General features: G+C 35.4%; 1 protein-coding gene and 1 pseudogene across 17 annotated transcripts in view; one reads left to right on the forward strand and one right to left on the reverse strand.

The window, feature by feature from the left end:
• Positions 1-13,597, reverse strand: part of DTNA (dystrobrevin alpha) — a 334,755-nt gene that overhangs the window by 192,722 nt on the left and 128,436 nt on the right. The window lies entirely within an intron of this gene.
• On the forward strand, positions 3,468-3,586 carry LOC120590126 (uncharacterized; annotated as a pseudogene).

Below are 13,597 nucleotides of genomic sequence, written 5' to 3' on the forward strand. Positions count from 1 at the left end.
AAAACAGAATCCTATTTATTCTAAGATTTTATAGGTTAATAATACTTTTTCAGGGTCACCAAACAAAAGTCACACCACTGAAGGCTGTGACATCTGTAAAATGTGGTTTGGGAAACCTGACAGGCCTTGGAGGACTTCATTGTGGGAATTTTTAAAAAGTAACTTGGGATTGCTCCCTGATCTGGAAGTTCAGGAAGAAAGATGCTACTGGTGATTGGCAGCTCGCCTCAAGTCCTATCAGCATCCCATTGCCATTAACGAAAGTAGCAAAATGACACAATTTTCAGACATTTAAGGTAAGAAGAGCCCCTCTATTCTCTGAATGTGATTCTTAGCAGGACAGTGTGCAAAAGATAAAACTCATACTATGCAGCCTTGCCTGGTTTAACCAAGATGAATCACTTTAATGAATGGCTTCCTTCACTTTTTCTAGGGTTGACAGTTAGTGCTTAGTGTTTAGGAACACTAAAATTGGAAATAAAATCATGACTATGTCTAATTAAAGAAATAAAAGGAACTTATGTTTATAAAAGAAACTTATAAACTGTGTTAAAACTTGATAATGATACAAGCTGTCCTGTAACGGGGCTCCTCAAACCATAGAATTACTGTGTAGATGGGGTAAAAGGGGTCAAATATGTGGTGACAGAAAGAAATCTAACTATGGGTGGTGAACACACAATGTAATATATCTATATATATATACCTTACTGCTAAATTGTACACCTGAAACTTACTGGATTTCTTTAAACAATGTCACCATAAAATAAAAGAACATAAAGTCCATTCATATACCTTGATTCTTTCATTTGCAGCAAGAGAAACAATGACAACCAAATATTACTGTGTGTGTGTTGTGTATATAAACATACGGGCATGTGTGTGTGCGTGTGTGTGTGTGTGTGTGTGTAAAGCCTCCCTTGTTTGCTCGTTTAAAGGTAGAATGTAAACCGATGAGTTAATTTCTTTGTATATAGGAATATTGACTTTTTTCTGAGTGTGTCTACTCAATGACAAGACTGTAAGACTCCTGGAAAGACTGACCCATTCATACTCCAACAAAATGATTTTTATTATACTCAATCGCATCAAGTTCTTTGATTAGAAAAATACTTGGACAGTCTAACTTCCAGAAAATTTTATATATTATTACTTATTAATAGTAAACCTAACTACTTCTAGAAAAGAACATAATTTAACCTGAGTAGTGATCCTTTGGATGTTTTTAGGAATTAACACCTATAAAATTCTTTGAGATAAAATGTAAAAACATAAGAAAATTAACAGTTGAGTGGGCAAAATGCACGAGTATATATATATATATATATGTATATATGTATACATATAAGCTTTTCCTTCTCATTTAATGATAGTTAATAAAGATGAACATAATACTCAAAAATCCTTACCTGTGCAGCTATGTCTTTAACCACTGTTGCATTTTCCAGATAAAGTTAAGCACACAGGATTCTGAGCATCTCTAAGCAGGGAAATTATGGTGTGAATTAGGGGAGAGGAGGCCCAGGGGGGTGGGGCGGTGATAATCTGAGTTATGCTAGGGTGATGTTCATTTTACTCTTACTCTGAAGTACTACCAATGTGTAAGAGAGAGGGAGGCAATGGTTTCCAGTACTGACCCAGAGAGGGATGTGGGTGGGTGGGGTGTAGTGTGGGAAGATCAGCTCTTGAACCCAGAAGTTTATTTTCCTGTCTACCTAGACTGGGGTTTTCTTTTTCGCCTGGCTGAATGATAAAATATCATGTTGCCAGAATGCTATGTGGTTCTGAAAAGTTACAAATATTAATTTAAAAAAACAATAAAAGAATTCTTTAATATTATATATGTGTATGTATATAAATATAAATGTGTGTGTGTATAATTCTTTTGGAGATTTAGAGTCAACTTTCTAAATCTATACAGAGTGGACAATTATCCCACATAGAAGATAAATTCCAAAATCTTCTGAATTTTGGGTTTGAAATATGAAGCATATTTTCAGAATGTGTCTAAGAAATTAATTTTCACAACTAAGCTTTGTCCCAACTCGTATTAAGGTTACCTCATGTGCTCTGAGTATATGATTGTGCAAGATGCAGGAGTATAGCATAGTGATCAGAGCATGGAATTACAGCTTTCATTTATTTTCTCTACAGGTATAAAACTCAAACAGCATTAGCAAGCAAGGGTAGGTTCAAGCAGGCTGAAGTGGGCACTGTGTCATCTGAAGACATGTTCATCACTGTCTGATATTTCATCATGAATTCCTCAGTGGTACTTAAAAATTCCTTAGGGTTAAGTGGTTTTTTCCTTCTCCTTTTATCCAAACAGACCATTAATACACTGGAGAGAATCAAGCCTCAACTACAGCATTCACTGTGGAGATAATCAGGATTCAACTCCAGTATTCACTGTGAAACACAGAACCTACCAGAAGTAGGTTGTGAACTCATGCAGACAGCTTGAAAACTGAAAAAGCTAAAGATAAGATAGAGTTTTATTTTTAGCAATCAACAGGTAGAAGTCTACTCTATTTTTCTCCTTTTCTGACTTACCATGATTATAAAAATATGCAAAAGGAATGAATAAATGCATACTACAGAGTGGATAGTAGAGGTGATACAGTTTTAAGTACTGTAGATGAATAATCGCTAATAATATATTACTCATCTACAGGGTTTTTATGTAAATCTTGGAATCCTGTCGGAAACTGATTTTTTTTTTCTTTTTAGAGAAACTGTACTAGATTCAGGTTTAATCACTTTGAAACAAATAATTTAATTGTTCTGCTTGGTAATGTGCATCATTAGAAAGTATCAAAATAAGGTTATTACTACCTATTTTCAGAAAAATGTATTCATTCATACTTATATTTATTATGAACATTGCAGCTCCTAGACTAATTCAAGGTTATGAGCTCTGGAAAATACAATGATAAATTAGACCTGCACCATGTCCGCAATCACACAGAGGTCTTGTAGGCGTATCAGACTCATGAAGTAATTAGCTATAATATGGTATCAAAAGTGGCGAGAGTCAGAGGAGATCTGGTGCTTGCCCACTTCTCCGGCCTTCTCTGTCTGTTATTTACCTTTCTGCTCATGCTGGATTTCCTTCAGATTCTCAATAAATAAGAATTTTCTCTAACTTCCAAGTATTACACATAGTTTTTCCTCCCGGCAATCTTTCCACTTTTGTCCTTCTCCTGCTCCCTCTGTTTGGCTAACTCCTACTTATCTCCAGGTTTTAGCTTTAATGTCACTTCTTCCAGGAAACCTGTCTCTTATATTAGGTTAGCTCCCCCTTCTATGTTCTCTCATTGATCCTGCACTTCTCATGGCACCTCATTGTAATTACCTATTTATTATTAGTTTTCCCTGTTTATGGTATGTCCTTTGAACGTGAAGATCTAGCCTATCCGGAGCCGTATCCTCAGTACCTCACTCCATTCGTAAAATACTTATTAACAATCTACGGCCATGCTACCCTGAACAAACCCGATCTTGTCTGATCGTGGAAGCTAAGCAGGGTCGGGCCTGGTTAGTACTTGGATGGGAGACCACTTAGGAAGACCAGGTGCTATAGGTGTAAAAAATAAAAAAATAAGGGATTGTAAGCTGACAAGGTCCTTGCGATCTGTGAGGTCAACCAAAGGTTGCCTCGCCTAAAAAAAAAAATACTCGTTATATGAATTTGTTGAAATAAATGAAACAGGTGAGACTAGAGATGGGTATTAGGAACACTAACCTAACTAGAGCACATCCTGCATTATTGAATGAGGGGAACCCAGGCTTTAAAAATAACAGTGACTAGCAATGGTGTGTGGTCATTAAAATAGTATAAAAATTAAATAGTAACAATTGTTAACGTTTATTGAGCGTTTACTATGCCAAGCACTGTACTAATTACTTTCCAAGCACTATCTCATTTAATCCTCATAGTAATCTCATGAGGAAAGTATTGCTAATAAGGAGATAAAACCATAAATACAATTATACATAAATAAAATCTGACCACCTTATAAAAACATTGTGTCTATACCTTAAATACTACTTGTAGTTCTAGCTACCACAGCGCACAAGATATATATGATGTATCTTAAGGGCATAGGGAGGTAGCTGTATAGGTAGCTGAAACTTGAAGACTAAAAAAAATATGGGCTATTAAAAAGAAGACGTGAAGTCTATAGAGCTTTGAATGATCTGGGAAAGCTGACAAGCGACTTATCCACTGAAAAACCACTGAAACTTCAAAGATCCATAAAGGTTTTGTACTACCACATATTACTAAGAGAAGGTTGAAAGTAGAAAATAATTTCTAAATATTCAAATGACTCAAGTCATAGAACTGTAATAAATTACTAATGGACATTAAGATTTAGAGGGAAATTCTTAATCTGAATAAGAAGGATAACTACATTCTTTCATAACATATCTCTTGGTGCCACTTTATATATATAAAAAAACATGTTTTTAACAGGATCAAGAGTCTGATTCAACGTACTAATTTTATGTTCTTTACCGACATTAGAACAGATATTCATAAACACTCAACTGCAGCAGCTTTTTCATATAACCCTAGTATAATGTCTGTCTCTAAGCTCAATCAACATTTGTTGAATAGTAAGGGAGTATCCAGGGGTGTCATAGGCTTAGAACCTGAATTTTCATTCTGTTCTGAGGCAGAGACATTGGCTTCAGATCCAAAAGATGACTAAGAGCATCTAAAAAGGAAGGGATCTAATTACCACAATTACTATAAAAAGACTGTGTCCCAAGGGGAGAACAGGAGCAAAGCAGGTGTGTGCAAGTAGAAAAAACAACACACACACACACACACACACACACACACATGCACACACACACACACGCGCCTTTTCATTGTTTTTCAATTCACATAATTGGAATTTTTCACCCTTGAGGTAGAATGAAGAGTTCACCTGATTATGTTTCATTTTTGGTGTTTTAGGCAATAAAACCAGATGTTTGGAAGGTCAACTTTTTCTCTTCAAATACTTTGCTTTTAGGATGTGAGGATTTTCATTTTCTGTGCCAGGTGCCAGAAAGCAGTGTACAATGGGGAACCTTAAAAAAATGTAAGGTTTCTTTGACTGTCAAGTTCTCCTGTGTCACTGACTTTCTCTAATAATTTGAGTTCTGAATTTTTTTTTGGTAGGGTGAGAAGTACCAGTTTTGAGATAAGTGAAATACGTAAATACCTAACTGGAATCATAAATAACACCTTGAAATTTGAAAGCAAGCTTTATGATATTTTATATTCCTATCCTGCTTCCACATACAAACTAACATCAGAATAACAAAGTGAATTTACAAGATTCTCTCAATTTCCTATGGCTGCTTTGGATCACATAAGCACCACAGTGAAGAAAATCCCAATAGACATGAAATGAAAAAATTGTTATAAACCTCAATGTGCTTGGCAGAAACAATCAAATGTTTCTTTGTAAAAATAGTGGTTCTAAGTTTTCTTCTCTGGAGATCAACAGGCCACCAAAGAATTTTATCCACAGACTTGTGGCTCAAAATAGCACATTTTGGGTGAAAATTATTCAAATAAACTATTTAAAATTGAAACAACATTTAACGCATGTAAATGTCATTGCCAGAAAAGTCCCAGAAATGACGCTCTATCTTTAGAATGAGGGAGGGAATCTACCAGATGTATTTCACTGATTGTGGGTATGATGTCCCTGTAGGAAAGCTGCCTGGGCTTTACAGCATTCTCGCTTGTGTGTCACAGCCATTTTGCAGACATATCACTTCCCAAGATCATAATACTCTTTTACTCATATCATCTTAAAAGCTGATTGATAAACACTAAAATAGCCCCCCTAATGTCTCTGGGAAATCACTATGATGTCTCTTTTCAAGATGATAAATACAGACACAGATCAATTTGCAAGCCAAGAATGAATGGGAAGAGGGAGGAGAGCAGAATGGAATTCAGGAGCATCAAATTTCCAGTCTTCTGTACAGAGCGTTCTTATCTCCAAAGAAATTCTAATAAAGGCCTGAACCATTATAACTAACTCTGACGTAGAACACTGGCGTCAAGGATAAAGTTCTGACATTATTACAATATGTGAATTACTTCTTAAAACAGTAAATTAAAAATTAAAATGGAAGCAACAGTATCACATTAAAGATGGTCCAAAAATTACCTTTTAAAAAAGTTTCGATGGGTAAGATATTTGGATGCTAAAGATAAAGATATATTTACACACACACACACACACACACACACACACACACACCACTCTACTAGAATTATTCAATATGCCTAAACAATTTCTTGAAGACGAAGAAAAACAGAAATACAACATAATATAGAATGAGCTTTGAAGAACTCCAAGAATCTGGCCCAAACTTAAATGTCTGTTATTTGACCCATATTTGAGCAAATCTTGAGTTGGGACAAAGGTTCTAAAAGAATCTGAAGGAAGTAACACTGAATGTCTTGAAAGGTCTAATTTAAAAGGTAGGACAGTCACTGTAATGACATTTTAAAAAGAATAATAATGCAGCATAGAACCAGAGGGCTCCATTGGTGCATGTGTACATCTCCTTCAATTTCCCTTCAACTACAACACGTACTTCAAGTCCCTCCACCTGCTCTGCCTTCATCTCGTTCTAAATCATTGCTCTGGTTTAGTCATCCTATTTTAATGATGTCCTCCTAACTAGTTCCTCTGTTTCTACTCTTACTCTACTTCAACTCATTCTTCACAGAAAGCTGAAACGATCTTCAAAAATAAAAATAGGATCACATTGCTCCCTTTCTTTCTTGATACTTTTCACTGGCTTTCCATTGTATCTGCAGGAAAGACCAAAAGGCTAAATATGTCATGGAATCATTGCCTGGCATAGCCTTTGCCTACTTCCATCATTTCCACCCAGCCCGTTTAGGTCCCTGTCATGCCGGCCACTTTTTAGCTTCTTAAATATATCAATCTCTTCCCAACTTGGATCCTTCGAACTTAGTATTTCCTCTGCCTGGAAAATTCTGTCCACCAATAACTCTTCTCTTTGTTAACTCTTATTCGTCCTTCAGGTTTCAATGTCAATATAATTCCCTCAAAAAGATATTCCCTGATGACCTAAATGAATTTAGATTCCCCTACTACTTTCTTTCATAGCACCTACTCTTTTCTGTCATATATTTTCATTCATTCATTCACTCATTCACTCATGCCTTTTGGCCTGCATTCATTCAACAATTATTGTTGTGTCCCTACTCTGCACCAAGCACTGTTTTAGGTGCCAGAGAGGCAGGTCCATGCTCTCATGTAATGTAATTATACATTTATTTGTGTGTTTATTTGATGTCTGTCTTTTCTTTCAGACTGTGAGCTCTATGAGATCAAATAGTACAAAAGGCAAAAAGATGAACCTGTTAAATTTTTCATAATTCTTTAGTGACAAAGCTAGTCCTAGAAGCCAGTCCCCAGTAGGTTAGTGCTTTTCCTCTTTATTAGGAACATATAAAATAATACATGTGGCAAAGACCATGACCACAAGCTTTCTCTTCTCGGAAACACAGCTATACTACATTTTCCAGATTGCCTTGCAGTTAAGTCATGTGATTAAATTTTAGCCAATGGGATACAAACAAAAATGATATGAGCCACTTTCAGGCCTGCCCCTATAAAGCTTACTTATTTGTTCATCTATGCTTTTTCTCCCTTCACTGTTGGCTAGAAGCAGAGGGCTCTGTAGTCTAAGAGAATGTCAGTGTCATAAGATAAAACGAGACTGGCTCTCTAAATCATCACATGGAGGAAAGTCACCTGTTTACCAAGAATGCTTACCTGAGACTGGCACACGAAAGAGAAATTTTGGGAATTATTTGTAATACAAAAGGTATTACTACCTAATTTGTGATAAACGTGACTTTTTCACAAACATAAGCATTGAGGGATATTAGCCAAAGTGGTCACTGTGCATTATCCCCATTTTGCATTCTGGGATATTTCCTAAAGGAGGCTGTTGGGCAGTTTCCCTTATATTCACATTCACTGAAATGAGACCACAGGCCACCTTAATTCCTCTCAGAATTCTGTGAACCTTCTAAGCATAAAAATTTTCAAAGTCAAGATCTATAGAGAACAATAAATAACTTGAATATTTGGCCTATGCCTTAAAAGACATTTTAGCATGAAATTTGGTATTTTTGATGTTATATTATTTATAAAACAAAAGTAATATCAAATAGCCATTTTATCTCAGACATTAACTTGTGGTGAACCAAGTTGCTAAAAGTTAAAACTGGTGATTATTACTCAGTAAATCAATGTATAGTTGACCCTTGAACAACATGAGTTTGAACTGTGCAGGTTCACTTATACTCAGATTTTTTTCAATAAATATACAGCTGGCCTTCCATATCCCTGGAGGTTTTACATCCACAGATTTAACCAACCCCTAATTGAAAGCAGTATTTTTGATCCACAGTAGAGAATCTGAGGATATGGAGGGCCAATTGTATGAACTGTTCTATGCCATTTAATAGAAGAGATTTGAGTATCCAAGGGATTGCCATCTGCAGATGCCCTGGAACCAGTCCCACAAGTACCAAGCGAGGACTGAATTTTTGGTGGAGTCAAAAGATATACATGGATATTTGACTGTGCAGGGGTCAGCACCCAACCCCCATGTTGTTCAAGGGTCAACTATAATTTGCTTAATAGCTCAAACTGACTTTTGGACTATATATACGTATACACACATATGTATATTACACTAAACACTAAAATAGCCCTCCTAATGCCTCTGGGAAATCACTATGATGTCCCTTATCAAGATGATAAATACAGACACAGATCAATTTGCAAGCCAAGAATGAATGGGAAAAGGAAGGAGAGGAGAATGGAAAATTGTGTTTGTGTATGTGTGTGCGCGCGTGTGTGTGCATGCGTGCATGCATACATACATACATATATGTGTGTGTGTGTGTGTATAAAATATTATACCCGGACATAAAATATACTTTTTTTTCAAATAAAGTATAAAATATGACATTTATGGTTTTTTGTTGTTATTCTTTATATGAGATGCATCCTTCTAATTTTAAAACTGTCAAGTTGAAAATGTTTAGATCTAGAAGAAAAGTTTATTGGTAATCTTAAGTATAACTAAATTTTGAGTTTAATATAGATAAATAAGAGATAGGAATTTGAGTAATGTGTCCAGTTTTTCACTATGATTTTTCATCATCCAATGAAAAATGTTTTATTCTTATTTGGGCCATTCTGATATAACTGAGACAACAAATTTTTAAGGTGTTGAATTAAAGGGTAAGAGTTGTTGAAAATTAAGCACAATCAAACATCCTCTAAAATAACAACAAAATAAGCCAACTATGCAAATACATATTCAGTCAATGCAATTAAAATGATCAGTTCAGAACATAAATGGAAAGGCATGGGATGTCTGGATGTATGTCTCCACTTCTCTTTCTTGATCTCTTGATTAATGAAAATGTGCCTAAAGGAAATATTAATAAATGAGATCCGATATTTCACGAAACAGTTACGAGATTGGGAAATGAGTTAAAGGGTAGAAAATAATGTTAACCAGCTTCTAGAGTCAATAGAGCTTAGGAAGCATTCAAGGGACTCTCCATTTGCTTCAGTCACATTTATTGCATGTGCTTGCTCAAAGGCCTAGTCGAGGAATTCCTTTCCATGCACTGATTCTAGTGTATGCACACACCGTCCATATAATCTGATCCCTTCTTGAGGTCTATTCTTCACTTTCTACATATAGAGATACATATAGATTATTCTATGAACAAAAATATCTAGAATGGAGAGGGCCTGCTGTATTCGAAAGTTAATACCCCTCTAACAAAGCTTAAAGTAATTTTTCTCTTCCCTCAGTCAACAGTAATTTTCAATTATCTGCCCACACTACAGGGTGGGATTAATAACATACTCAGCCTTTTCACAAATAGGCTCAAAAAAACCATATGCAGGTCTTATTAACAATAAAGAACACTATCCTAGCAGGTATACCCAGGGTTTACTATAAGTGCACAATACTGAGGATAATAAACACCTCTAAAATCACACCATTCATCTAAGATGTAAAAATCTCCAAGCTAGAGCCTGGCTTTATAATAATCTCAATTTCTAATTTGACAATGCCTACATTATGTCAAAAAGTTATTTAATAAATAAGCTTGAGAAACAGGAAAAGATTGAATTTTCTTCCAGTGTGAAGGTGATCATAATTAATGTATTTAGTTCACAACTTCATAAATGTGTACTAAGAACTCCTAATGGGCAACAATTAAAAAAATGAATTTACCATTTGAAAACAAATTCAAATACTTAGTATACATTAAAATATGTTCTTGAGTACAAGAAACATTAGAAGGAGTGTGATGAGCTGTTTAGAATCTTATGTCTTTTTATATTTACTATAATAAAGGATTCGTTATCTACAGATTCTGGCAAGCTACAGCAATACTAGGAAACACTAATTAATGCCAGATACATTTTATATTCATAATAGGCTAAAGAAAAAAGACTGGTTGAAGTGAACTGCAAATTATGGTTTTCTTTTACTCAAAATTTTAATAAAACATCAGTGATGTTCTCTTCAGATTATAAAGTGAGGTGCTAAATTGTATATTTCTAGAGTATTCCTGATGATTACAAGCACACAAATCAAGAATGACTAAACCAAACATGTAACTTGAAAATAAACTTAGAGATGTTCAAATGATTATGAATCCTGGAAGAGCCTTTTAGCTCCCCAGGAGGATTTAGGATATATTTCAAAGTTTGTCATTCCAGGAAGTCTTTTGAAATGACCATGTTTAAGCTAGAATCTTATAAAAGTTATTTTGATTGGCTGCCATGTAACTGTATTCTCTATATACCTCAACTAATAAATACAAAGATTATAAATAGTTATCAATAATTAACATTCACAAAAATATCCTCTTGATAATCACAGGGTTGATTCCAACTTGCCCCATGAATCATTCGGCTTTGTAACTATTTGAACCCTCTAGCTCCTTTTTTTCTCTATAGTTTACTCCCTCTCTGTATTTCCACTGCTTATTAAGAATTCCATGGTGAACACACAATGTAATACACAGATGATGTATTATTGAATTGGACACTTGAAACCTGTATAATTTATTAACCAATGTCACCCCCATAAATTTAATTTAAAAAATTTAAGAAAAAAAGAATTCCACTAGAGGGTGAGTAGGACAGTGAAAGGATACAAATAGACTTGGATCTGTTGAGGGAAAGCTAATATAACTTACTCAAATGAGGTTTGGCTTATTTGTAAATTTCAAATATCTGTGTTATTCCTATTTTTCGTTATCGCCCATAATCACATTGGCCATGATACAAATAATAGATAATTTAGAGAAAACAATCTAATACACAGTTGAAGAAAGGTGTACTATTTGATGAGCTATAGAGTTTTGTTTCAGCAATTTAGGTTTGAGTTATAGGAGTTTACAACTTTTACAGGTATGTAAAGATAATACTTAATGTTATGTAAGAATTTAACGAATCATGTAATTAAGAAATATACAATCTGATTGCTATGGATTATGTAATAATAATTTTATAAGATATTATATTGGCAACTAATCCTAAAATGTAAAGCAGAAAACATAATTTTGGTTTTTAAAAAAGACAGTTTGTATCCTAAAATACATTTAAGGATAAAATTGAGATAATGGTCAGATACTTCTGGCCAACAGCCTAGACAATGAAACTGGATCTAGGTAAGTCAGATGCCACCATTTCTGGTTCACTCAGTGAATATATCCTCAAAACTCTGCAAATAATAATAATAAACAGATTTCATTAAAGCTATTAAATGTATGGAAATGCAAGTATATCATAACTGTGCTAATTAGCACATCCATGATAGATCTTATGTCATACTATATTTTAACTGGGAAGTTGAGGCTAGGCTACTGTCATTGAAGAGCATTTCTTGTAGATTTTTGTCACAAAATAAGAATGTGTTAATGCAAATCACATACTTTTAAAAAAGAGTTAATTTTGAAAATCATGCATTCTGCTAATATTGATATTTTGAAATATTTGGGGCACTTGTCTTACTAACCATGATGAGAAACCATGGGTTCTGACTGTGGTTAAAAGCACCAGTGGTAAATTTGGAGAGGCCCAGAGGGGCTAAGCAACATGACACATTTTGCTACTTGGCTTTTAAGTTACATATTCATTCTACCCACCAAAGGCTGGCAGTGTCCCCAAGTAAAAGAATGTTACCAGAAATAGCCATCAAATTTCTTTTTTTCTCCCCTAGTCACAGGCTTCAGCCCAACCTAATATCCTGAGATGTTTTATAACAGCCTGTTGCTGAGTTATGGCATGCTAGTTATTGGCATGGATTCCAGGTTAGTGTTCAACAAGCCTGAGACAGGGCAGCACTGCTGTGACATTTCTGGGAGGGTTTAAAGCAGAGACTTAGCACTGGAGCCAAGGCAACACGATTCCCCAGGAAAGCCAGCCTGAAGTAAAGTGGAATGTGCAAGCTGTTTTCCTGTCAAGAGACTGAGTTCCCTCTACTGAGGTGGTAAGATAGTGTACTTGAATAGCATTCAAGAGTTTTAAATAGTGAAGAAAGGTGCTCATTCTCAATGCAAGTGACTCTTAGAGCCCCAGGGAATACCAACATGGATGGTGGGAATTGCCTAGGGATGCCCAGGTTCTGTTTGGGCAACACAGAGGCAGATCCCAGTGCAACTCCAAGTACCTTTGTTCTGGTCTTCAGGATTCTTTCGATTTGCTCTAGGATGCTCCACAGGATTGCAAGAAAGCCTCAGTCACCCCTCACAGACCCTATGTTGTGGAAAGGATGTAGAGAGACCTTCATTGGAAAGTTTCTGCCTATTACAGTATTACCTCGTATCCAGTGGGTAATCAATATATCTTACTTGAAAGGCAGATATAGGTAATAAATAAAATGAGTGCTCTGAAGGTGATACAATCCCTTTAGAGTAATGGTGCTAGGAACAATATCAATGCCTATTTGGTGGGTTATGGTTTGCCAAGACTTTGCTCTATGTAACTGTTTTTCAGGGTAACTATTTAAAACTCTGTATGCCCGAAATCATGTAATGCAATCTATTCCACTTAATTTTCTAGTACACAATGTTTTCTGTCTTTGCTTTCTGCCTCTTCTCACCATCTTTCGACTCTAAGCTGCAGGCTCTTATGTCAACTTATTTACATTGAAATAAACTACAGAACCAAAGAGAGAATTCCCCAGCACTATTCATACCAGAAATAACAGTATTTGGTTATCTGGGCCACACTTTTCGAAGCACTGATATCTGATGGGAAGTCGAAGACTGAGTCAAAGGATTGAGGGTATTCCTCTAGAAAAGAGTCTTGTGCCAGTAGAGGATGAATTGATTAAATAAATTATTAGTAATGTTCCACCTGGAGAAGACAAGATTCAAGAGAAATACGATTGCTGTTGTCAAATACTTAAACCACATGGAAGAGAGACTGGGTCTGTTTAACCAGGTTTCGGGGGACGACAAAGGCGAGGGTGGAAGGTCTGGACATGATAA

Source organism: Pteropus medius, unplaced genomic scaffold (assembly GCF_902729225.1).
Source record: "Pteropus medius unplaced genomic scaffold, Ma_sr-lr_union100, whole genome shotgun sequence".
In the NCBI taxonomy this organism is placed as follows: domain Eukaryota; kingdom Metazoa; phylum Chordata; class Mammalia; order Chiroptera; family Pteropodidae; genus Pteropus; species Pteropus medius.